Genomic DNA, 25,830 nt, shown 5'->3' with positions numbered 1-25,830 from the left:
GACACTTGAAAAGAGAATTCCCAACCGGCTGCCTCCATCCTCAGCAGCAATGATTAGCCCGGCTCTGAATGACAGAGTGCAATAAAATGGAGACAGCTCTGCCCTTGATGCATAATAAGTGAAAGACTTGTGGGAAATATCTCTGAAAACTTTCCTCCACTAAGAGGGGATGAGTGAGCAGAGCCGTTTTCTGTCTGCCTTGCTCTTCACTCAGCAGCAGCCTAGAGCTGAGTCTTTGGTGTCTTTGCCCTTCTCTTTCCTACCTTCTTTTGCATCTCCTATATACAAAAAAATAATGTGGCTTTTCTGGCGTCCTAACCCCATTCTGTCACTCCTGCTGCACTGCTGTGGAACGTGCATTATCCGGCAATAAAGCTGCTGTGCAGCCAGCATGGAAATGCTATTGGCAAAGCTGTAATGGAGGCAGGAATTTATGTCTGCGGCCAGGTGGAGTTCTGAGGGATTGTACCTGAGCTAATAATACCTTGCTGCAAGCTACTGAGTTCAGCTTTATCATCTGGGGCAGGAAAATCTATTTGTGCTAATCAAGTGTGGCTACCATAGTAATATCATTTTTCTTTGAAAAGAAAAGGTGTTTACTTTTAATTGGAATGAATGCCAGTCACTTGTCTCACACTGAAAAAGAGTTAATGAGAGCAAAGTATAAAGAGAGTAAAGTAGTTGAAAATTAAAAATATTTTGTTATGACTAATTATTAAATATCCCCAATTTTAAGTCATTATTACCTGGAATTAGGCCAAGTGTAGCTGACAAGTCAAGGTGCAAGTTTGTGTCTGAGTAACTTTGGAGTACATAACCTGTTGGGCCAGTGAGGCAGGGGAACATGGACCCCACCGGGCATCCCTTCCTTCCTCCATCCTCACTTGCTGTGCTTGGGAAGAGCCCTGCGTGCTCACTCACCCCTGTGCCACAGCCAGTGCAGCCTGAACCCTACCTCTGTGGAGATGTGGCTGCAGAGTTTTTGAGGGTGGTACTTTGGGGAGTCCCTGATTGCTTTCAACACCAATTTTCCATTCCTACCCCATCTGCTTTCCCTCAGGGAGTGGGTACACCCCTCAGTGCAGAACTGGCCATGGCACAGCTGGACACAATGCACGTCCTGGCACAGCCTTGGGAAAATCTTAACCTTGGCTTTCAGAGTGAAGAATCAGAGTGAAAAAAATACGTCCTTTCCCATCTCTTGCCACCTTCCTCCACCCCATTCAGAGCTGCACTGCTACAAAGCTGGTGCCCCCTTTGTGTCTCCCACGTCTTCATGTAAAGAGCTTTGTTGTCCCTCTCAACCAGAGTATCCCTAGGTATCCGTCAGCTGCTAAAGGCACCATTTTCTGTTTATCTTCTTCTAAGCTGCTGCTCCAGCGGAGCTGCAAAATTAACATTGTGCTCAGCAAAACTGTCTGTGTAAAACAAGGGCAATTTATACAGAAATATCCATAATCCTTCACATTAAAATTTGGCTGTTAAAATTCTGGCACCTCTCAGAGGTAGGTCACTCTAACCTAGTTAAGTTCTGTTAAGAAAAGCTGTTATTATGGCTCACAGCTTTTTTTCCCCCTACAGTATTGTTTCCTTTTGTCTTGGGCTCTTCAGCACTCACCTCTACCTCCCCTGACCTGCTCCTGCCTCTCCTAGTTTAAATTGCTTTCTGTCATACATTATTAAGGACTAAACTTAACTACCTGGACACCATGCGAAGTACTCAATAGTGGGGTTAAAGTTCCTGCAGTATTTCCTTGTTTCTTCTTTTCCCTGGTTGGTATTTTGACCACAAATGAAGCACGTTAAGGGAGGCTCCTTGTAGAAAAGGTGCTGGGCTGGAACAGAACAGATGTGAGTTCAGTTCCCTGCTGTGAAATGGGTTTCCTGTCTGTCCTTGGATATATCATTTAATTTGTCTCTCTCATTCTGTCTCATTCCCCGCCTTGTTGCTTTGCACATGATAATATTTGTTTTCACCATCCAGCATATCTCAATGGGTTTCTTCTCCTAGTGCAATATCTGTATTAACCAATGTGTACACAGGAGTGTGGAGAGTAGGATTTCAGTCTCTGGACCTCAAATTTGATAATACCACACAAATAAATACATTAAATAAGTGCTTCTCCTTCCAGCTCGTTCATCATGACTGTATGATGTTTGAAACAGAAGGATGTTAAGGTTAAACTTGATCTCTCTTGCCTGAAGCTTTTAATGAAGTGAAAAGGAGAAGATTTCATTCCAATATTAATGTGACAAGTCTATGACCTTAAATAGAGTCCTGCTGAATTTCTCTGGGGGATAAGTACGTGGCAATATAAATCATAGAATCATAAGATATCCTGAGTGGGAAGGGATCACTGAAGTCCAGCTCCTGGCCCTACACAGGACAACCCCAAGACTTACACCATATTTAGAGCCGCTGACTTCCTGGTGCTCCTTTTTTCAGTGTTCCCTTTTATCTGCTGAATGGTGAAACCTGGATCACCAGCTGTCCTGCTCCCATGGCACAGGGCTCATGAGCACTTCAGGGTGCAGTTGCAGGTCCTGGCTTCCTGTAGGGCAAGTTTCAAGGGAAAACTTGCAGAAAAAAATATGGCACTTGGCGTATCAAGACAGAGGAGAATTCCTTAGCAGGTGTGGGAACAACATCTCACTTGCAAAACAAGTGGATGTTTCTGGAACTATGACAGGATCACAGATTGGCTTTGAGGTTGCAAGTGTCATTGCAAAGTAGGAAAATGCTTGTGCCAGTGTAAGTGGGCAAACCAAGGGTGGCACAGAGGGCCTGGGCAGAGAAACCTTGGGCAGCTGTCCCTAGGGACCTCCTGTTTTCTGGCAAGGAGATAAAGCAAACCTTGCTTCCCCTTCATAGCTGGCAGCATGAAGCTGCAAGAAGTTTATTCTCAAGATGTGCTTGAAACAATGTTGGTAGAGTCTACAATCCTCATCATATAGATAAAAGTGACTAAATTAGGGCTGCTGAAAACAGCACCTGGGATGAAAGTGAATCTCCTCCTCCGTGCAGAAAGGAAGGTAATCACATCCAGAGGGCCCCAGAGAGCTCCTATCTCTGACACTCATATGAAGAAACACACTGAGAAAGATCAGCCTGACAAACAAAAATATATTTGTATGGCAGTAATCAAAGGCACACAGGCACTGCACGCTGGGAATGTTGCCTTTCTCTTTTAGGGGCCTTATCTGATACTGGCAGGACCATTCCCTCGTGTGTTCAGTTATGGAGCTGCTCCAGGATATAAAAACTTCTGTACTGCAAAGTTTTGAGTTGGCAGAGGAGCACATTTCAGTGGCTCCACCATGCAGGTAGTTGGGGGTATCAGTGAAATGAATTGTATTACTGAAAGTTAGTCCAGGGTTTAACCATAATGCAAAATAAAGTGGCAGAGGCTCACTCATCACCTTGGTGTTACACGCTGTGGGTTATTCTGGGCAGCCCTCTGGTTGTTGAGAGGTTTATAAGGACTCTGCAATTTCACTGCAGGAGGCTTTGCTATAGTTCTCTTTGACCACGTCCTTGGGATTTTGTGTGGGCTGGGGTCTCTTTAATAGCTTTATAGGCTCAGAGAAAAAAACCCCAGATGAGAAGGGGTTTTAAGAGTTTTCTTTATCCATTTTTTTCCCCCTCTAGCAAAGATCAGCTATCTATCTATATAATTTCTGATGGATGTTTGTTCTTTAAAAGCCTCCAACAGTGAGACTCTACCGCGCCTCAGGCAATCTATTCCATCCCCTACTTCCCTCACTATTAGGAAGCTTTTCCTGAAGTCTAACCCTCATATCTCTTGCTGTCACTTAAACCCATTATTTCTTGTGCTTGCCACCTGGTTGTGGCAAACAGATTATTTCCTTCCTCTTTCCAACAACCTTTAAACAATTGATGGCTCTCATGCTCTCTCCAGTGTTTTTCTCATGTTCTCTCTAGTGTTTTTCTCTCCTCTGCCTGAACCAGCAGCTCCCTCATTGCCCCACATAGATCATGGCCTTTGATAGTTCTCATTTCTCTCTGGAATTTCTGCAATTGTTTCACTTCCTTTTTTTTTTTTTTTTTTTGAGGTCCAGTGGCCACAGTGGGATAAAACTGAGCTTTTATTGATACAAGCTGAGGGAAATAAATCAGTTAGCTTTTCTTACAGCTCATGACAAATTCCCATCGTCACCTTACACTTGTAGAAAGATAATTTAAGACAGAAATTGGTGCGAAACTGTTTTCTTCTTGTGGCAACTTATCTGTTGCCTCTCAAATGATGCTATTAAGTTTTATTACAACTCTGGTTCTTTCTCCAAATCATTAAATCTCTAGGACAGCTGATACTGCTCAGGTGACCACACCTACATCAGTCCCTGCTTTGAGTGTTGACGTTTGAGTACTGGCAGCTGTTCCCAAGGAATCAGGGTGTCTCTGGAATTAACCAGTCTCACAGACCCTGACTTTGAAATTAGAGTGTTTGGGGGTGGAACTGTGGTGGTTTTGTCCCCTAAGAAACAAAAAGGTGGCTAATATTGGTCATGGGCTTCCAGATGAGCAAATGGGAGCCAGCTGGTCACTTTTTTTTCACCTTCTCCTATTGTAACTTTGTTTTGGAGATCCTTTCATGTGCTTTGAAGGAAAGCCAGGCCAGCATAATTAGCTCTGTGCTCATACACCATAGGGACATCTTCTCCCCATTACTGATACCAGACTGTTGCCCAAACACAGAGAAAATGAAATAAGAAAGGACAGTGGGATTTCACTGCCTGAAGGACACCTGTGTTGGATCCCACTCTGAGACTAACACAGATGTGGTAATGAGACACCCACAGAAAGTATGAGAAAGAGCAATCCAAGCCTGAGTCCTGGGAGTATTCCTGATGGAACAGGATCATATCTCACACTGTCTTCTTGGCTCTGATGAGCACAGGAGATAGAAGCTTTTGTTGTGAAGGGAGAATGGTGGATATCACAAAACATGGACAGATAAAAACCATCTTTCCGCTGAGGAAGTTCCTAACTGTGGCCTTTGACTTCAAAGGAAGGTTTGTAAGGAACAGCTGATGTTGAGAGGAGATGGGGAGCTTTGAAAAGTTTTGATGTGTTTTGGGTTAAACCTTGCTTGCTTCTTCCCACTGAGGCCATGTAAAGGCCCTTCTCTATGTTTGTCTCCCTGTGTCATTCCCTGGGTTGGAGCCTCAAAGGCTTAGAGATGATCAAAGAGCCTGTACTGAAAACAGGTCGATTTTCCACAGCTTTTGAGTCCGGATGGAGTTCTACTAAAACATAAAAATTCACAGAGGACCATTTCTCTCAAAGAAGGGAGACAGACTCTTTTTTTCAATGTGTGGACTTTGCAGCTGACACCAACAGGTGACATTTTCCAGCTCCAAAGGTCTTCAATAAAATCCAAATTCAGTGTGTCGAGATTGAGGTCTCTCCTCCCATATTGTAATTTTTAGGTACAAGGGCTGCCTAATTGCACTGTGGGAATCCTTCCAAAAAAGCACCTCCTGACAGGGATGCTCTTTAAAATAGGCCATTAGTCTTGTGACAGGGCATCATGGAGTTAACAGTGAGTTCGTTAGTGAGGCAATCTCACATTGCCTTGCTCAGGTTCTTCCTCTGTGAAACAGAAATTGGTCTGAGGAAATCAGAAATGAGACACCATGGAATAAATAATCAGGGACACTGTGGATGGGACAGCAAAACACCTGGAGGGCTTTTGGCCTGTAGTGTCTGTTCCTTTGGCACAAATCTACTGGTGGGTGTGACCCTCAAAAAAAGCCCCGTGGCCTGAAATTCACTCAATGGGCATCACAAAGTCAGGTCTGAACTTAGAGAAATTCGTTTAGGGAGAGATCTAGCTGGCTATATTTTAATGCTGCTATGGATTCCCAAAATTATCTGGTATGTCCACACTGGGCTTCTGGAGACCCAGCACGTCCAGAAGTTCAGTGGGAGACCCTTGATTATTTTAAGTGGTACCAAACACCTGACCGTAGGGACCTGATCCTAGAAATGGCATTTGGAGATATCTAGAGTCTCCAAGGACAATTCAGCCCATCCAAAAATATCTGTAGAAAACAGAAGTGGGGGGGTTTGGAGGAAATTCCACACCTTGAACTTGAATATGCCTTTTATTGCAAATTTATGACTCAGTCCTCACATGGGGTCGGCCCAGTACCTTCCAGCCTTAGGCTCTGATCCTGCTGGTGAGCTGGTGAGGATGACACAAAACAGGGACCATAAGAATGTTGTGCTAAAGAACAGAACTGGGGCAAATCATCAGAAGGGAAAATGGGAAGAAACATAGAAACATCACTTTTAATTGTGTTAATGTAGAAATAAATATTGCCCCGGTATCCAGGACATGTTTTCACCCTGACATACGGTCAAGTTTGTGATGCAAGCTTTCTACAAGAACTCAGGCTTCAATATTTTGTTATGTTTTTCTGACAATTTCTCTTGCTCGTAGCTACAAACACCTAGAAATCCCAGCAGCATCAGCAGAGCACCGTGCTGTCCCCATGCTCAGGAGAGTGTAAGAGAAGCTGGCTGGAGATTGTGTTGACTGGACCACAACAGCCCCAGCACATTTAACTTCAAAACATGGTCAAGTGCTGTGTCAGCTGCCCTGCACAGTGAGAGCTGCACTGGCTGGCAGCTGTGCTCCTGGAAAGGAAGTATGGAACTGACATCTCTGCCATGTGGTCTGGATGTTTTACTCATGATAACTGGTCCATGAAAAATGTTTCTGCCCTTCCCAGTTCCGCAGATCTGCTGCTGTTTCGTACCCTGCCATGCAGAGGTGTGGTAAAAGGCGTTAAAGGAAGACGGGTATTTTTGACTTGTCTCATTGAAATCCCCTGATCCGTGGGCTCTGTCTGAATTCCAGATTTTATCTGGATTCACCTTGTGGGGATTTCATTAGATCTACACAAGGAGCGGGACACTGAAAAATGCAGAGAGGGGCAGGATGAGAAGGATCAGCTTTGTGGTTACATGTGACCTGAAGGACAGAACTAACACATTCTTGGTGGTTCAGATTTTGGATATTATGAAGTTCTCACATAGGACAGGATTTTTGGCTCTTTTTCACAGTGTACATGACGAGGATATATATTTATTTTAGATAAACACTTAGCCAGAAGGAGGACAACATGTGGTGTAAGGTAAATTATGCAGATAATGTTCTATTATGTGCACAGAGTAAAAAGTACAAAGGACATGAATTTCCCCAGGGTAACACCTTTGAGAAGGGAGACTGGGACAACACGCAAAATAAAATAAAGAAGAGAAGGAAGAAGAAAAAATAAATTGGAAATAGTCAGTTCTGGCAGGTTTTGCTTGAAGAAGACAGAAGACTGAATGAGCAAAAGATTGTACTGGAGGCAATTGCTTCAAAGAAAGGACTTTGTATTGACTGTCACTTATCCAGGTCACTGCTCCAACTCCTGAGGACAGGGTTTTGACCCTGCAGGTATTTATGAAGCTTGGAGTGAGCAATTGGAAAGTGTGAAAAGAATCTATTTAGAAAACAAGTTGGAGCATCTCTTCCCTCCAGACTTTCCCTTTGCTCCGAGGTGGGGAATGCAGTGATTTTTTTGTAGTTCTGCTCTGTTCTATATGGTCTACCGAGGTCTGGCTGGAGCAATTCCTGTGGATTGTGTGGCCATGCAAGATCAGATACAGCAGAGAAAGCAGCCCCTGGGCTGAGACGGGCACAAAAGCACTGCTGAGGGTGGAGTAATAATTGTATTTGAGCAGCAGAACACAGGGAGAGTCTCAGTGGGCAGTAACACTTCATTTCATCAGGAACAGCAAAAAGAGGCTTTTCTACAGCCTCTGTTGTTTCACTCCCAGAGCTCTACCTGGTAGGAGCAGGTTTCAAAACTGGTGTTTTGGATCAGCCCCTGTTCCTGCCTGCACTGATGTTCAGCTCCACTGCAGCTGCAGTCCTGAGGGGTTGTGTGTGTGTTCTCCTGCACAGTGCAGCAAGGCTGAACTGTGCTCAAGTGAAAAATCTGAGAGAATAAAATGGTTTGGGGGCTTTGCAATACGTGTAATAGGTCCATAAGGTGTTAATCTCCTCCACATTTTCCTCAGTGTGTTCAGCCTCAAACTCTCTGACCTGGCTTTTGAGACTTTGGGATACAGGATTTCACAGGATGTGCTGCAGCCACTGACAGAAATATAATTGTCTCTTCCCATGTGGCTGCCAACACAGGCTTCACTGCAGATAAAAGAATGGGAAAACAAATTTAAGTGCTGGAACCCTGTGGCTCTGCCTTCACATGGATGTTTGGGGTGACCCCTGGGCTGTGTATTGACCTCCTGCAAGCAGCTGCTGGAAGAATCACTCCCATTCCCTGATCTCACCAGGTACAGTCCCACATTAAGAAAACAAGCTTATCAGTCTTTTGTGTTTGTGTTGACACCCGCAGCTTCAGAGACTTTTTGTTTGTTTTCCCTGTTCTCCTCAGTGTATAATTGGCCAGATTGCATTTACTTTTTTGTCTCTCTTGCACTAATCACAACTGCAGACTGGAGTAATTTGCTGATGCTGTACAAGGAATTGTCTCTCCTGGAGACCTGGCTGATGTGATCAGAACTCACATATGGTATCAGAACAAAGGGCCCTTCAGGCAAGTGGTGCTGTTTATTTTGGCTCAGGTCACTGTTGCTCCCTTCTCTTTGTGTCTTCTCCTCCCTTTGTGCTGTGCACATATTTTTTCCTCTGACTTCGGAGTTGCTGGCTCCTTGCTGTCAAACCTAGGGTGGCCTGGCTTGTGCAACATCAGCACCACAGGTTTGAGGGACGTAGGAGAAAAGCGTCCAACATACTGCTTGTGGTTAATACGCTGTCATGCCTTGCTTCCCTTTTCTCCTGCTTCCTTTCCACAGCTTGGAGGCTAAGCAAAGAAACAAGTCCAAGGCTTCCTCTCTGCTCCCCCTCCCTTTCTGGTTGAAGATATTGTGAGTGGTTTCATGTGGGCTCTCGTTTTTCACAGACACTGTTGGTTCCACCATCTACGAATTAGTCTAATCCCAACAGCAGTTATTGGCCTTGACTTATTCCTTATTTCCTTTGTAACAGCTGCTGGCAAAGCTGCTGCTCTCCTGATGGATTTTGTAGGTCTAATTTTTGATAGCATACTTACAGCTAAGGCCCACAGCCTGTTAAAACAGTGCTGTCTCTGCATTGATACTTCTCTGCCCCCAGCTCTCATTTAATCTAAGTATTAAACATCACTCACAGCGATGCAAAAAGCAGTTGCAGTTTGCAATATTAGGAGGAAAAAATCACAGGAAGTAATGGATGAAAAAGTAAGTACTGAACATCAGCATCTTTGGTGGTTGTGTACTGATAAAGGATAAAATAGCTGCTGTCTCATATCCTCCTCCTGAGGCTTTCCCTTCTTGACAAAGGGCATATATAATGGTTAATGTCTCTCTAGCATCAGTATCCTATCTGTGGGCTCACAGATTTCTTGTATTTGTGCTGTTGTTTACAAATAAAAGGTTTCCAGGTATTATTCTTGGCCCTTCCTGTATTGTGTGTAAATGTATCTTCTTCTGTCATTTAGCAGTGCTTTAGAAAACAGCTGGTGCCCCCAGGGTAAACCTTTAAACAATGTCATACTCTGACAAAATTCTGCTTTATCAGCAAACCATGCTGTGCATATTTCTCTCATTGTTTTGCAAATTGCTGTTACAAAGAGCTTTTGCATTTAAACAGGCTCTCCCTGACCTAAGAGGTAGTAAAAATTACATTAGAGATGCCATAGTAACTTGTCACTCTGACCTGCCCTAAATAGCTGGACTTATTTCACTTGGATAAATCATTTATTTAAAATGACCTATTATGTCATCAGAATTCTGTAGCAGAGATGCTTCAGCTCCAACTTACATGAATATTCTTTTGAAGGGCTAATCAGAAGAGATATACCATCAGGATTATGTGCTTTAAAAATACAGTTCTGGACAGCACTGCCCAAACTGGGAAGCAATGATTAATCCATTCTAATTACTGTGATCAGATAGATCCGTGCTGCTCACCCATTCTCCATGATCTCAGCTAGAAAGAGCTCTAATTCTTAGGTCCTTTTTTCCCCTAGAGCTGCATTTCTATGACCAGATTTGCAATTAGAGCCCAGAGCTTCCAGATTTCCTTTGATAACTTAAGAGAACAGCACGGTGCAAAATTTTATCTTTCCCTCTCCCTTTTAACAGACTTTAGTGCCCCATTGTCTGTTAGGGGCATCTCTGTCTGCTTTGGACGTGGACATGGTGCATCCAGAACCTCAGAATTCCCTTTGTGCAATTCTGCTAATGAAAAGCCAGCCACAGAAGATATTTTGTCCTTGTAAATCCATGGCACAGGAAGGGTATTCCTGTATTGCTTCCTGTCTACTGTCACTGAGGCCACTGTTCTGGCACAGAGTGAGCCATGAGCAGCTGCAGAGATCCAGGGATGGCCCTGCTATTGCTTTCTGGAGGGATGGAAGTGGAAATAAGTGTCAGGAAAAGGAAATTGCCAGTCATGTTCTCCGTCCTGGCCACATGCTTTTGGGAAAGAGTTGGTAGGTGGCTCCTATTCCTTCTGTGGAGGATGGGGGTAGCTTTTTTCATTTTATCTGCTAAATGCCTGCCTAAACAAAACTGTCACAAAATATTTTCACACATGATTACTGATCTCAACCCCAGACCAGGTCTGGTCTTTATGTCACACCAGTCCTTCTGCTAATTTTAAGGACTTTCTCCTGAAACTGCATCGAGAAACCATTTCTGCTCCTCTTGTGAGGAAGTAGAGTGCCTCACAAACCAGGACACTGGGGAATGACCATCCCCCCTGGCCCTGACCATGCCCTCTGTCCATTGTGCACCTAAACACCTCTGAAAATGTTCATACAATGTAGGGAAATCATGAAGGCAAAGGAATATTCGTGACCTGAGGAACTGTGTGTATATGTGTGAATTTTTTGTTGTGTGGGCTGCCTGTGTGGGACACTAACTCCGGTAAATTCCTGTGGGCAAAATGGGCTTCAAAGAGAAGCCAGCACTTTATTGCAGGCATCATGGAGAGGATGAAGGTGATTGCCCATCACCAGCTGTTCTGAGTGGGAGCTGGGAAGCTGGGCCAGGAGGGACAGCACTTGCACAGTGCCTGTGGGCCCCTGCAAGGATTCCTTTTAAGAGCTCTGTCTTCACACCTTTACAGTCCAAGTAAAGTGGAGAAATAAATCACTGTGCACAGTTGTCATTTTCCCCCTCAAAGCACCAGGCAAAGAGTTTAAATATAGCTAACCCACTGTATTTCCTCAGAATAAACACTCAGATACTCAGAATTAATTGCCAGGTCCTGGTATCAAAGGAATGATTTATAACCCAATTATACTGGGAATTTTATTCTCTATTGTTTCACTGATAGGTTATGGGTCAATTAGGTGTTTTAGTCCAGTGGGAACATATCCTCCTTCCACCATAAAGTGTCTGATCTTGGCACACTGGGATTTGTTCTGTCCATCTTGTAAATCACATCCGGTTTGTGGAAAAACTTTGAGAATCATTCTGCCAAGGGCTAGGTCTGTAATTTTTGTAGCATTTTGTTTCTGTTTACTGCTTAGGGCATTGGCAGGAATGCAGGGAGTTCCCTTCTGGTGAATAATCTTCACCATCTTCTGTTTTCTCATCAGACTTGCAGTGCATAGAAGATGTTCATGGTGCAGCTGAGTCTGTGAGGTCACTGGGGAATGGATATTTTTGAGCCTTCAGAGGAGGCTGACAGCATCAGTAATGGGTCTTCAGCAGGGGCTGTAAGCAAACACCTGGTGAAGAATAAGAATAGAAAAAACTTGTTTAATCTTCCCTCCATAACATTTTTACTCTCTGAGTATAGTCAGCTCAGGATTTCCTAAGATTAATGTGATTCTCAGTAAGCTGCCCTGGGTTCCTCTTGTAGCTGCTTGTCCATTCTGCCCTTGAACATCCACAGTCGTAGAACCACTGTGGAAAAGGCACATTGCTTTTAGAACAAAACCTATTATCCCCTACAATGGTACAAACCCACGCTTACTCTAAAGCCTTTAGTTGAGTATTTTTTTATCAGTGAAATCTGAACGAGGGAGAGGGTTTGACCAAGTTAGTGAATGTAAAAGAGGGAATTCAGGGGGAAACTGTTTTATGATTATGCCTCTTAAATCTTGCATTATTTAGCAATGCAAATCCAATCGTGCATTTTAATTCCCTTGTTAATATGGACTTTTCCAATCTTGCATGATATCTCTGTCAGTATAAGCCAGAAAGGGAATCCAGCCCAAGGGTTTTGTATCATCCTCTATTTGCTCCTCCTCTTATTTTGTTTTTTTTTTTTTACAAATTAGAATAACAATGTCATAATCTCGAATAACATTATACTTTTCTATTCCTATAAACTACAGTCATGCTCTCTAGCCACAGGGAGTTTGAATCTAAAAGAGAAATAAAAACCAACCCCAGTCACATTTCTATGTGAGACCCCAGGCAGATGATGGTTTTGATATTCCCACGCCCAGGATTTTTTGTTTCCTGGAGGTGGCTCTTGGCATCCTGGAGCTGTTTCTAGTAAATGATGTTCACTGAGCAAGCCTGCCCCTCAAAATGCCTGACTCTCTTTGTTGCTCCTCTCCCCACATTTCAATTATCTAACACATTAATACAACAAACACTGCAGTAATTAGGGCACCATATGGCACTCACAATTACAGAGCAATTCCAGCATTAGCGGATTGGGTGAGAAGTCAGAAAGAATAAAACAAGTGTGAGCAGAAGATGACTGAAGTCAGGGGACTCACATGGCAGATAAACACTGAGTAAGTTACGTGCGTGTACAAGCTGGACTCGAGGAATCTTTTAGTTTTGTTCTCATCCAGGATGAAATGGCACCATGGGTTAGAAGGGTGCCTTGAACTGCTGTAGAGAGATAAGTGCCCTTCATGGCACATCTCTCTGAAGATGATCTTTATTATACTTGGCTTCCCTCAGGTCGGTGAGTTCTCCAGTATTTGCCTGCCAGGGATTGTTTTGCCATTTACCAGTTATAATGGGTATTAGTGCTCTCAATTATTTGCTTCTTCATTGAGAGCACAACAGTCATTGGAGCCATTGTGGGATTCTTAGTTAATCCTCTAAAGAATAGAAGGAATCAGGGAGCATGTATAAACTGTGAGATTTTTCTGGTCTGGCTGTCAGCTGGGAATGTAAGCAAATCATGCCCACGAGCCATCATAGTCACGCTAACAAAAGCTTTGGTGCACATGCAAAAATACAGATTGTGAAGTGTTCTTGGGTTGTATCTCTGGAGAAATGTTGTAGCTGGGCTTGAAGAAGTCTTGTGGTGATGTAAAGTGCATGTCCTTTATGGATGGTTGCTCATATGTGCGGAGTGTCAAGAATTCTTGTGTAGAAAACCCCATTCGGTATTTTCTCCCTGCTAAAACATCTTCTTCCAACTGAAACACTTCAGCTACTTGGATGAAGATTGTCTTTCAAACTAAATAGCTGATTTCATATTTGCACTAACCATTTTCTAACAACGTGGAATAGACATGATGGATGCCACAGAAGGAAGGACACGTTCCCAGGGAAGGACAGTGGGAGACCTCCCAGCATGACAGCTTCTCCTCAAGAAGCCCCAGGACATCCTTTTCTTTCTACAGAGCAGATGCAAAGCAACCAGCCCCTTTTTTTTTCCTGAGGACAAATCACTTCCAAGTACATCTGGATGAGCATGAAGAATGAGAACATGAATACAGACAATTATGATGGAGTAGAGGCCCTGTAAATTTACACCCAAACTTACCCCCTGGTAACTCATTCATCTGCCTGTCTTGACAGAATGCATGTGAAATAGTGGGACAATAAGGGCTTTTGTTATGCTGAAAGATGTTAATAGCTGGCCTCAGGGTGAGCTGGATTTCCAAGACAATCACAGATAACACAGATAACACAGCGAAACTCAGGAGAATGAACACTGAAGCCTTTATTTTGAGAGACTGGGGCTATGTCAGAGTGAGGGTTGTCTAAAGGTGTGAGTTTTATGGGATCTTATTTTTATGGAAAAGTACTGTCTGGGACAGCGGGATAGCTGCACTGCTCGTTACACATATGGAAATATCCAGAAAAACATCATTATAGACTTCTGTGCCTCAGCGGGTGAGGGTCTAACGACGTGTCAGAGGGCACTGGGAATGGGCCCGTGTGCCCCTCCAGCTTCTCTGCCCGACTCCAGCACCACGCTGGGAACAAAAGGAGATGCTCGGCAAAGAAATACCGCAGGGAACTACTCAGGCAGCCTTTGGATGGTTAGAGAAGTTTCAGAAAAGCTTTCTTATAATCCAGTCTTTCCGAAAGGGAGGTTATAATGCAGATCTGTCCTCACTGCTGGTGCACAGGGAAGCTCCTTCTATCTCCTTTCTGGCTCTTTTCACTGTTGTCTTTACACAAGCTGCTGTCCCACAGGGAAGACACCCTCATAATCACAGGGAGTGTAAGGGATGTGGATGTTTCCTTAGAGTTCATCAGTCTAAATCTGGGCTGGCTTGCTTCTGTCTGAAAAGAGTGTCCTTTCCAAGGTGATGCTTTTGTGAAAAGACTCAGGAATAAGCAGCTAGAAAGGGTCCACTCCTATGTACGTAGGCAAACATACCCAGGCATTTTGGGTGTATTCCCCTGGCCTAAACGTGATGCCTGAAAGTTGGCTTCTAGTCTAAACAAGTGTATAGGTTTGCTCTGTGGTTGGTAGCACTAGAATGAGACTTTCAGAAACTGATCCCATTTCTCTTGGACAGCCATCTTAGGATGAGACAAATGGTCCTTGGGAGTCTCTCCAGTGACTGCAACAGAAACCAAGACATTCTGCAGGTCACTTGCCCAGGCTCAGCTGAGAAGACTCTGACCCAGAGTTCAGCAGGACTGTCAGGTTTGCTCCATGTACCCCTGTATACTCGATAAAAAAACCTTTCCAGAGCCTTCACCACAGCTGTAAAGCACAAATCCCACAACTGTTCTCTGCCAGAGGAAGAAACCAAGAATATCCTAAGGGAAAATGCACAGAAAATCCTAGAAAGTGCTTACTTTTACCTCAGTTTGGACATGTGACTAGTAACAAAATGACAGGTGAGCAAGGAAATTGAACTTTTTAAGGCAATGCCAGTTGTCGTAGATGAGATCCATTGAAGTGATGGGAGAAACTGAAACTTTGAAGTGGTGAACACACTCCAGAAATGCCAGCCCCAAATGTTAAACAAGTGACTAACAAAAGTGAAACAGAGCACATTTTGCTCTTGGTATCCATGATATAAGTAGAGCCATTTATTTATTTTAGCTTTCATCTTCTGCTTGCTCTTCTGCCCTGAAAAGAGATAGCTTAGATCGAGTCACTTAAGTCTATGCTGAAACAAAATGTACCTTTGTGATTGATACCTCTGAAACTCAGAGTGACAAGGTAATAAAACTGTAAAGATTCGGGTTCCTTCAGGGAAATCCAGTTGCACTCTCTTTGCTGTCAAAATAATGGGGTGTCTATTTTGTGGTCATAGAGTTAATGCATTTGATGCAGGTACAATGATTTTCACATCATGGAGACCTCTTTGGAAGGAAACATTAAGTAAAACTTTTTAAAAATTGCTGTTTCTTATATGTATGCACGTGGCACACCATTGCAGACTAAATATCTGTGAAATGTTGATGCTCTGTAACCCCACATCATGTCTGAGAGAAAACAAACCATTCCATGGCTCCTGGTGAGCTGCTGGGACTAGGCTGGCGCTGCTTTGGAAGAGGATTGGGTTCAGATTTTTGAACAAAGCAGTGGTGAAGCTGGATAAACACAAATGTACTGAGGGTTGATGTTTCAGATCAGGTGGGAGGATTTCAGGAAATTCACTGAATGTTCCTTGTGCTTCAGTTCACCCAGAGGGACAACTTAAGCAAAAAGGAGCAGTCACACTGAGAAACAGATGCCAGCTCTTGGAGCAGGGCAAGCAAAGGACAGCAAAATGATGTGAAGCTGAGAAATCTACTGGGTGATGGAGAGTTGTTTGAGGATGGTGGAGTGTGCAGTGTTTCTAAAGCCATGCTTAGTCATGAGTGGGCTCTTCCCCTTGCTGAGCAAAGTGGGCATTAGTGCTGCCATGTTCTGCCACCCAAAGAAGGAGGCATTACCATATTCACACATCTCAAACAGCAAACAGGAGATGCATTGCAAAATCAGCAACTCAGGTTGCTGAATATGCAGCACCTTCCACTGTACAGTGAAGTGCTGATGTATCCCTCATTGTGAGCTGAGGGAGGGTAGGTCCCTGTGGCAAAACTGGGGATCCTTTAGCTCATTCTCATCCCAATCCTCCACTTCCCCCTTCCCTGAGCACTTACTGTCAGATCTGAGGTAATGATGACTGTCCACTGGATTTAGGAGAGGGGTGTATCTCCTTACAGGCACTAAGAGGATCGTGGTTGGAACTGCAGAAGGAAGGGAGAACAGGTCAGATGTGTGGAGCCCGCTGAGGAGAGGCTGACATGCACAAAGAGGCTGAAGAATTTAAGATTATATTGTGAACAACAGTGGTGAGATTGCTCTCACCTCACTCCAGGTATCTAATCTTCTGCCCTGATTTAGATTTTTACATGAGGTTAAGATGAATCATAGTCTGAGAACACCCTCTCTCTCCATGGCTGTAGTCAGTGTCTAGTGCAGATGAAGTCGTCTGAGCTGGAGCTCTCTGTGTCTGCTGAGCTGGATCTGGCCCCATATGAGGGAGAGCAAATTTGCCTGTGCAAATCCCAGTTTGAGCATTGGGATATTGCTTCCTCTTTCAGTGCAACCTGCCTCTATAGCCATTTCTACACTCCCAGCAGACTAATTATTACAAAAATTCTCTGTCATTGCTTTGCAACGGTCCACGGCTTAACTAATTTAAAAATGCAAATGAATGCTAAATTGCAGTTGAATCTGAACCGTCTCCTTCTCCCTCTTCGTCTCCTCCTTTCTTTTTTTCTTTTCTGCTGGGAAAAGAAAGATACAGCAGACATTAAATGCTGATGGTGAAAATCAATCTTTCAGATTTGAGGTAATTTTAAATTAGGTCCCACTGCCAGGGATAGTGACATCACCAGAGCTGCTTGATTGATCCGTGATTTGAGGAGAAACAGCTTGGACTCGATCCTCCCTTTGTCCTTACAGAGAGAAGGGAATGTTGCAGTTTTCAGCTCTTTTCCCTGGGAAGCTTTCATACTCAGATGGTCTCAGATGTTAGGGAGAGGCATTCAGGGAGAACATGAGCAAATGCCTGAGCTCAAAACAGTCCCCTTGTACTGCCATTGTCCTCGGGCATTGGGATGGGGCTCTGTGGTTGTGAAGAATCAGCTGAAGGGCTGTCTCCTCTGTAGTGTCTCTAACCAGCTGGCTGACACTGAGTTCAGCTCTCTGTACATTCACAGTCTGTAAGATAAGTCAAGATTGTCTCATCCTGGTCCCCTCCTCTCCCTACCTTCTGGCACCAACTCTTCTCTGAGGCAGTAATTCCTTTGAGGAAGAGTCTATAGCTCCATATTTGAGAGGGACTTGGCCAAGGTCTAGCACCATGGTTAGTGGTTTTTAGCTGCAGGATCACACAGACAGCCTAAAAAGCCATTCACAGGCAGTCTTGTTGTTTTCCTAATGCCAGCACTGCGCTGTAACACGAACACTGAGAATGCTCAGAAATGGAACTCTTGAGCATTTAAAGAGTCGGTGATGGGCTCAGAGTTAGGTATTGGGATTACATCCCTCCATCCATGGCAGCAGAGTCTGGTAATCCAAGCCTCACCACTCTTTTGACTGCAGATCCTGGTGCTGTGTAGCTGAGTTAGGTACCCGGAGAAGAATATCCAAAACAAAACTCCTCTGTGCTTCAGGGCTGAGGATAACAGACCTTCTTAACTGTTCATCCTCAGCTCATATATTGATGATACTCTTCATGATAAATGTCATCTTGCTGAGCGAAATATAGCAAATTACAAGAATCACCCCAGAGGGCAGCTGCTGGCAGCTGTGTACACAGGGCTGTATTGCTGTTCATGAAGCATTTTTTCTATTTTGCAAATTGATGCAGAGATGAGATTTCATGAGTGTTTGTTGACACTCACATACAGGAGGCAGATTTCTAAATGGGGTCTGCAGAGATGATTGAAATTCCAATCCCAGCTCCTCACTGTGTCCACTGGTTTTGTAAAATCCCACGTTGTTTGCTGGGCTGATGTGTGATGGGAGGTAAGCATGGTTCTTTGGAGCTGTGAACCCCTTTGTTGCCCCAAAGCAGATGCTAGACATACACACTCCTCACAGACATGCACATACCCCTCATGGACACACACACCTCTCCTCCCAGGTCCCAGACCAGTAGTGTGCATGGGAGAGAGTGGTTTTCAATTAGAATTCGAAAGTCACAATGATAGAGTCCTCCTAATCCTTTAACTAAGGTGTGCATGGTTAAATCAAACTGTAATGCCTCAGGCTCTGGGTAGTTTCAGCTTAGTGCCGAATCTCCTGGGATATTTTCATGGATTCAAGATGTGCAGAGGGTGCTTCCAGCCCTTGCTCTTTTCTGCCAGGTAGATGCAGCTGTTGCATTCCCTAAAGTGACCCCTTAATAATCATGTGAGGAAGAGGAGCCCTTGGCCTTCTATTCCGTGCAGAAAAGCTTTAAGTGTCTCAGCCTGGGTGCAAATGCGTCTGTGAGAAAGTACAGGTAGTTTTCTGTGTGGATTGACTGCATTCAAAGGGGGAGAAAGGGAGAAAGAAGAACAAGGAAGAGTGTTTCCTGCATTTTCCCTGGGGAAGTTTCTTCCTCTACCCTGGGTTCCCCCAGGGACTGTAGCTCGAGTTGGCTGTGCCAGCCCAAGGTTTGCTGGCTCCCTGTCTCCTGTGAGCATGGCAGCCCACGCTCACAGACAGAGTTCTGTAGTGGAGATATGCTTTAGTGCTGCTCCGTTGTCCTGAGTTCCTGAGGGAGAGGAGAAGTCATTGTTGAATAACCCGGGTCTCTCTAGCAACAGGCTGACAGTTTCTGTGATCTAAGCAAGAACCTCCTTGAGGTTTCTCTGTGTGTGCCCATTAAAGCCCTCAGGCGGATTGTGGTGGCTGGGGATTACCAGCACACGGTGAAGGATGGCAGGAGAATTTTCCCGACACTTCTCTGGCCTCAAGTCCAGAGGGAAGGTGACAGAGGAGCTTTTATGCAGACTCAAACTGCAGGAGTCCTAGTGGCCTGTCATGCTGGCTGTACTAGAGATTTGCATCATTGGTGATGCTTTTGTAGGAGCTTTATAGCCACACATGTGGCAGCCTTAATTTTGGATGTGTGTACAAGGCCAAATCCTCATCTTGGTGACACCAGTGTGAAACAGAAATTTATTATTATTTTAACTTCAGAGTAAGCTCAAGGCTTATTTTAGGAGCAGGATCTGACCAAAGACCACCTGTATAGCGGGAAAGGATGAGAAGGAAAACCTTGTAAGCCGCAGTCCCTCAGGGTACAGCACAGAGTGCTGCAGATCTGTGTTTGTCCTCTCCACGTGTGCTCCAAATCAATCCCTTCAGTGTAAAAGCTCATGTCCCTCCTGCCTCAGAGTGTGTTTGGGGGAGGAAGACTAAAACTGGATCTCCTCAGTGGGCATGTTTCAAAACCCCGTATACATATGTGTGCAAACACACACAGAGAAATACATGTGTGTATTTACGTATTTTTCTGTTTCCATATCACCCAGGGGTGTTTTTTTCCCTGTGATTCTCTGCTAGCAGGCACCAAAGCAAATCGAAGATTAATTCCATTTAATTTTAGTGATAAAGAACATTGCAGTCACAAGAGGTCTGCCATCAACGTTGGAGGACATTAAGTATTTGGGTTTTTTTTAGTTGCAAGATAATAATGTTCTGGTGTAAATGTTTTATAATTATCTCATGAATTATTCATGGTTAACCTGTTAACCCGGCATTTTATGGGATATGGTCTCTAGAGTGCAAGGAGAAATTTAAAGATAAATAAATGTGAAGACAGGACCCAGATGCAGCAATGAAAATGCACTGAGGTTTCTGATTTATTTTCTGTCTGCACTGAAGAGTGGTTTCATTCTTTTATTTATATTTTTGTAGTGATGAGCCACAGAACTTGAGTAAGTGGATGAGGTTATTTTCTATATCTAGAGAAAGAAAAGAAAAACTGGGAAATAAATCAAACTCCCTTCACTGTTTTTTAATCTGAAAGTGGTGCTTGAATTATTTCACCTATTGTTCTGCAGCTCAGAGGTTCTGTTATTGTTGATACCGTCTCCATCTGGTGAAGCATTAATGAAAAAATGGAAACCAGCATGTATTTTTCTTTATGCATATTACTGGGCCTTTTTTCTGTCTTCACCCTTCCTTCTACTTCCCCTTCTTCTCTCTTCTTTTGTTCTTAGTCTCATTTCAGTTCTTTAATAGTTCCCTTTTTTAAAATTATTTTTCTCTCTTTCCTTTTCCATTTTTCTCTCTGTTCCTCTGAGATTGTCTTTTTGTCCTCACTTTCCTCCCATTCTTTCACCATGTCTCACCTATTAATGTTTTTTATTGTCTGCAACTCCCTCTTTCTTCTCTCTGTTGCTCACAGGATCTTTGTGGTGTCTGCTGAAGTCCATGAGCTTTAACCCCAACCATCTGAAGACAGAATTAGACCTGGAGAAAAGTTCCTGCAACTCAAAGAAACCAGGTTGCAGCTTCTGGCAGAAGAATGTTGAAACTCAAACCTGGGCTTCCAGCCTGAGTGTCCATCAGGCCTTGATAACCAAAATGCGCCAGGAAGGCATGCCATAACTTCATTGCCATATGCCAGAGGTCAATGGACAAAATCCCCAGCAAGGGCCTGAGAAGGCTCCCAGCTTGCCTGATATCCATGAATCCAAACGGAAAAGAGAACTGGCAAATGACACTTAATCCCAATGTGAGCAAAGGCTGTCCTTGTACCCAGAGAAACAACTGACAGCTGATACAGGACTGAGATCTCCAGGGATCTCTGCAGGAGCAAAGTCTTCTCTGTGGAAGATTAAAGCTTGGTGCAAACTCCAAGGTCACCTCTGTTTAAGCAGTGGGAAGTGAACAGTATAAAACCTGGGATCACCTGAGCTCCCTGGCATCCAGCTGCTTAGCAGTGTTGAGGTTTATTGCGCTGGAGTTTCCACAGAGCGTTCATCCATCAGGAATGCAGGAGCTTTTTCAAAGAAGCTCTGGGTTCTGCAGAGTCTGATGGATTCTGCAGAGTCTGATGGATATCCTCAAAAATTTTGAAGTGGTATTTTGGAGGGTAGCTGGCAAAACATGAGCCAGGAAGACACTGTAGAAAGACAAATTCTCAAGCAGAAATTTTTAGAGAGGGTATTTGAGAATGGAAGAGCGATTCCACCAGCCTGCACCATTCATTTATTTAAATTTATGCTATAAAATGGACAGCAGAGGAAAGTCAAAAGTTGCACTGATGATTTTTCTTTCCCTTCCCCCCCCGCCCCCAATCTTTTATTTATTAAACTGCTCTGGGTACACCTTTCAAAGGACTTGTTTTGGCTTACTGTTTATTATATCTTCATCAGCCTTGAAATGGGAGCTGCAGGCAGCTTGATAAATGGATCGAAAAAGTTGCTTCTGCCAGAATCCAACCAACAAAAACCCCTCAGCATCCGTAAGCCTTTTTGTTTTAGCATTTCTAAAACAAGCACTATTTCCCCCAGAACATCACTGAAGAGTGATGCACCAGTACCCCTGAGTGTTTCAACAGAGGGATTTTTTTATCCAGTGATGCCCAGGGCAGAAGTTCATCACTGGGTCATGAGCAGGACTCAGCCTGCAGCTCTGGAGAGCAAGGGCAGAGAAAGAGAGAGAGAAAGAGATGGTCTTAGTAAGGCTGAGCAAATCTTGATTCCAAAATATGCTGGGCAAATCAATGGAGCAAATGAGGCAAAATGTATGAAGTTGGCACTTGCAGCTGTCCTGCTTCTATATAACTATTTTTTACCCAGATACTTTCTAAACTCTTCCTTTCCCCCCAATCCTTCTTTAAATATGAATAATATTATCAGTATTGCTCAATATATCCCTGGTTCAAACCTTTTGTCCTTAGCACACTTAAATGCCACAGCTGGTCCAGCCTGGCAGTAAACAAGGGTTTAGCTACTGTCACTTATTGACAGTGGTAAATGGTTCAGTCCCATCTGTGAAGGTACAAAAAGTTCATGAGGAAATAAATACCCCATAAGGAAGTGGTAAGGAACTATTGGTTGCAAAGCTTCCAACCAGCCAGGTGAAAACCTGTCATGTTATCTGCGGTAGCTTACAGCACAAATGTTGCAGCAAAGGGGGGGGGGGGAACCCCCCCCCACAAAAAAAAAAAAAAAAAAAGACCAAAAAGGAATGAAAATGTGTGGCTTGTGAGAGGAAGGAAAAGCTCTAGTGGTGAATACTGCAGGCAGAATGACAGAGGCTTGTACTCTGTTCCTCACTAAGGTTGTTTGGGCTCTACATGCAAAGGTGATGAATATGCAAAGCAAAGGATGTGAATCTCCCCTTGGCCTGAGCTCACTGGTGTGGAATTTGCCACTGTGGATCACGCTGACAGCAGTGCACCCCACTCTCCCAACACAGGTTCCAGCACCCAGCGAGGTGGCAGTACTGCCAGGGCACTTGATGGGCTCTGCCAAAGTTAATAATCTTCTTGTCTCTGTTCTTACCCATTGCCTCCTGGGTTCTGACTGTCTCTGACTGTCTGTGTTGCTGAGGGGCTGCCAAGGTCCTGGCTGCTTAGGGGCACACCTTCCCAGTAGTGATTCCAGTGCCAAGGCCATGCTGTGGCTTTTCTTTCCTAATTATGGGGAGCCACTATCACTGAGTTATTGCAGTGACCCCACCCTATCTCCTTTTTTCTGTCTGCTCCAGTCCCTTTTAAGAGCTGCCTGGGTTCAGGAAGAACTTTGCTGTTCCTTGAGGCAGGAGGTGAGTGTGGGACAGAAAGATGGATGCTGCCTTTCTCTTCATGGAAAGATGTGGCGTGCCCAAGGCCACGCAGATAGGAATGCTGATGGGAATAAGAGGTAAGAGGGCAGAAGGTACCTGGACCCTTGTGATTCTCTAGTTATTTAGAATGCATAATTGCAGTTTGTTTAACACCAGAGGATAACTGATCATTCACGGGAAAGAAGTCAGTGGTGGACATCAATATTTCTATTGCTGTGCTAGAAAAATAGCAGAAAAGGAATGGCTCTTTAATTGTTACAGCAGAGCAGAAGTCTGTGCTTAAGGCTGTTTGTAGCAGGGGCCAGCAGAGGGTTTGTGCAATGCTGGCTCTCATTTCAGACTTGAGCTGCAGTGGATGAGTGTGGATGATGTACCCTGCGCTCCAGATGTGGTCTGGCTGGAGACAGGGCAGAAAACAGCTCTGCCATCCTTGATACAGAGAGAGAAATTAAGTCACCCTGAGGGTTAAATAAGGAATATATGTGGGATAGTGACCTGAGCAAAGCACAACTGAGCACTTCAGTCTCTGTTTTCTACTCAGACCATACTGATGAATATTTTTTGTACAGCCGTAAGAGTTACCAAGAGCTGACTTCACTTGTCACAGCCAGAGCTGAGTTTGCACTGGGACCTGTGGGATCCTGTAGTAAAAGCACAGATAATCTGTTTTACCAAAAAGTTTAGCGGAAGGGTTTTGTTTCCAATCAAATATTTTTGAGTCTTCTTGGAGGGTCTTACAGAAGGAGTGGGAGGAAGTGACTCTTTGAATGTGTAGGAATTCTTTATTATAGGCACTGGCAAGGCATTTGGCTCTGGATTAGATATATCTGATCTTGTACTTGTTTTGGTCATGAATCAATATCTTGATTTCTCATCCAGAGCTTGCAACTTGTATATAATTATTTTGCCATGCCCTGTGAAACAAAAGCCTGAGAATTGTCCCAAAACAAGAGATTTTTCCAAGTCGGTTTGGATGAGGTGGCCAAGCCTGACTCACCATCGGTGCTACCACTGCTCACACTGGCTGGGACCTGAGGAGCAGCCTGGCTTTCTGTGAGCCTGTGCCGACCGAACACACGAGAATCTCTTGCTGAGCTTATCCAGCAACAGACCACTAAGCAGTTTTAAGCAGGGGGGAAAAAGAAATGGAAACATGAAGAATCTCTACATCATAAATCAACACCCGGGGAGCTGGAACAGGTTTTCCCTTGGGGTGTCCTGTGTACCACAAACACAGGCTTAGCGCCCAAGGCTTCTGGGAATCAGGGTACCCCAGTGCTCACTCCCACACAGGTTTCCATGGCGCAAGACTGACCTCCAGTGGCACTGACTAGTGTGGTTGGGCTGTAAATCTGGGGAGGCTGTGTACAAATGCTCTGAAGAGGCCACACGTTCAGATTTCAGGGCAGGTATTTGCTCCTTGCCTTCTTCAGACCTTTCCAGCATAAACACAGACGTTGGGGACAGTCTCCTGCTGAGCTGGTAAATGCAACGTGGTTCAACTGAGGTAGAAAATTCTAAAAATGTTCTCATGAAATAGGAAGGAAATATCCCATCTATGGCTTCGCTACCTGCAGACCAAAGTGATGAGAGAGAAAGGGGCAAAAGAGAAAGGGAAGAACCTGAAGCTCTTGGGGCAGAGTGAATTTCATTCTGCAAATGAAATTGTGCTGCCTGCATTTGAGGTACTTAACCCTAGGATACTGCAGCTCTGCCTCTGCAGGGTGAGGGGGGAAACACATCCCAGTTTAACCTGTGGTTCTACTTTCCAGGGTGGCAAGTTGCTGGGAAGAAGTGCTCACCCGAATGAGGATGAACCATCTGCATCATCATTTAGGCTTTCCTTCCTCTCCAGAAACCACAGACATCTTCTAATGGTAGAATTACAGCTCTTGATTCCTCTAAAACTGACACTGAGCCTTCCCTTTTTTATTGCTGGTGGGAGTTCAGGTCCCCCTGTGTCTTTGTAGAGGGCTTCCTTGTGTTTCACATGTCCTCAACACCGTTCTGTCGGTGGCTCTCACTGACAGCACTTTCCTCATTGTGTGAATACAGATCTCTCCTCATTCTTAGTGCAGCACCCAGCTTCTACCAGAGAGGAGTCACTTGGTGGATTTAGGAAGAGGTGTTCTGGCTGGATGATAGCTACTAGACCTCCTACAGAAAGAAGAAGGTATTTCCTCTGCCAGTCGAGGACTTCTGTGGTTGGTAAGACCAGCAATGCAGCAATAATTTATCTGTGAGAAGGTGAGGAACCTGTCAGCTGCTAGAGATAGATCCTGATCCTGATTTCCAAAGGAAACCTGGCATCCCAGGCTAAGGAGAGGATACGGCATGAGGGGCTGCCTTGGATCTAGTTCAGCTGGTGCATTTTTGTCTCAGAGTGGATTTCCAAGGAGAAACCTGTCATTGGTGTAGGACTTTTGGGCACCCAGAGCTGCATTAACCAAGAGAGATCTTTGACCTCCCACTTGTGTAAGTCATCAGAGGTCATCCTGGACTGAGTATATCCAGTGTTCAGGCTCAGTATGGCTCAGATTTGTACCCAGGACAGATTCCAATCATAGGCTCTGAACTGAGGCACTTTTTCCCTATCAGAATATGGAAAGAGGAGGTGGAAAAGTTGCAGTGCCCTTGGCATCTGCACAAGAGAAGCATTCACCTGGTGATTTATACTGATGGCTGTTGTGGAGCTCAGGGGTTGTGGTGAACTTGGACAGGCTGCAAAACAGAGAGATGAAATGCCTCACTGAAAAAGAACAGCAGGAGCTGGGAGCAACTGGGA

General features: G+C 44.3%; 1 long non-coding RNA gene across 2 annotated transcripts in view; it reads left to right on the top strand.

The window, feature by feature from the left end:
• Positions 1 to 25,830, top strand: part of LOC121658157 — a 171,170-nt gene that overhangs the window by 130,379 nt on the left and 14,961 nt on the right. For both annotated transcript variants that reach the window (XR_006013852.1, XR_006013853.1), the window contains 3 exons: positions 20,656 to 20,754; positions 22,968 to 23,122; positions 24,818 to 25,253. This is a non-coding gene — a long non-coding RNA (uncharacterized LOC121658157). The remainder of the gene's footprint in view (positions 1 to 20,655; positions 20,755 to 22,967; positions 23,123 to 24,817; positions 25,254 to 25,830) is intronic.

The sequence above is a fragment of the Corvus kubaryi genome, unplaced genomic scaffold (assembly GCF_017639235.1).
Source record: "Corvus kubaryi isolate FWS band 111438036 unplaced genomic scaffold, C.kubaryi_AGA036_p1.0 split2-37374, whole genome shotgun sequence".
Lineage (NCBI taxonomy): Eukaryota > Metazoa > Chordata > Aves > Passeriformes > Corvidae > Corvus > Corvus kubaryi.
This window is presented reverse-complemented; position numbering and strand designations above follow the sequence as displayed.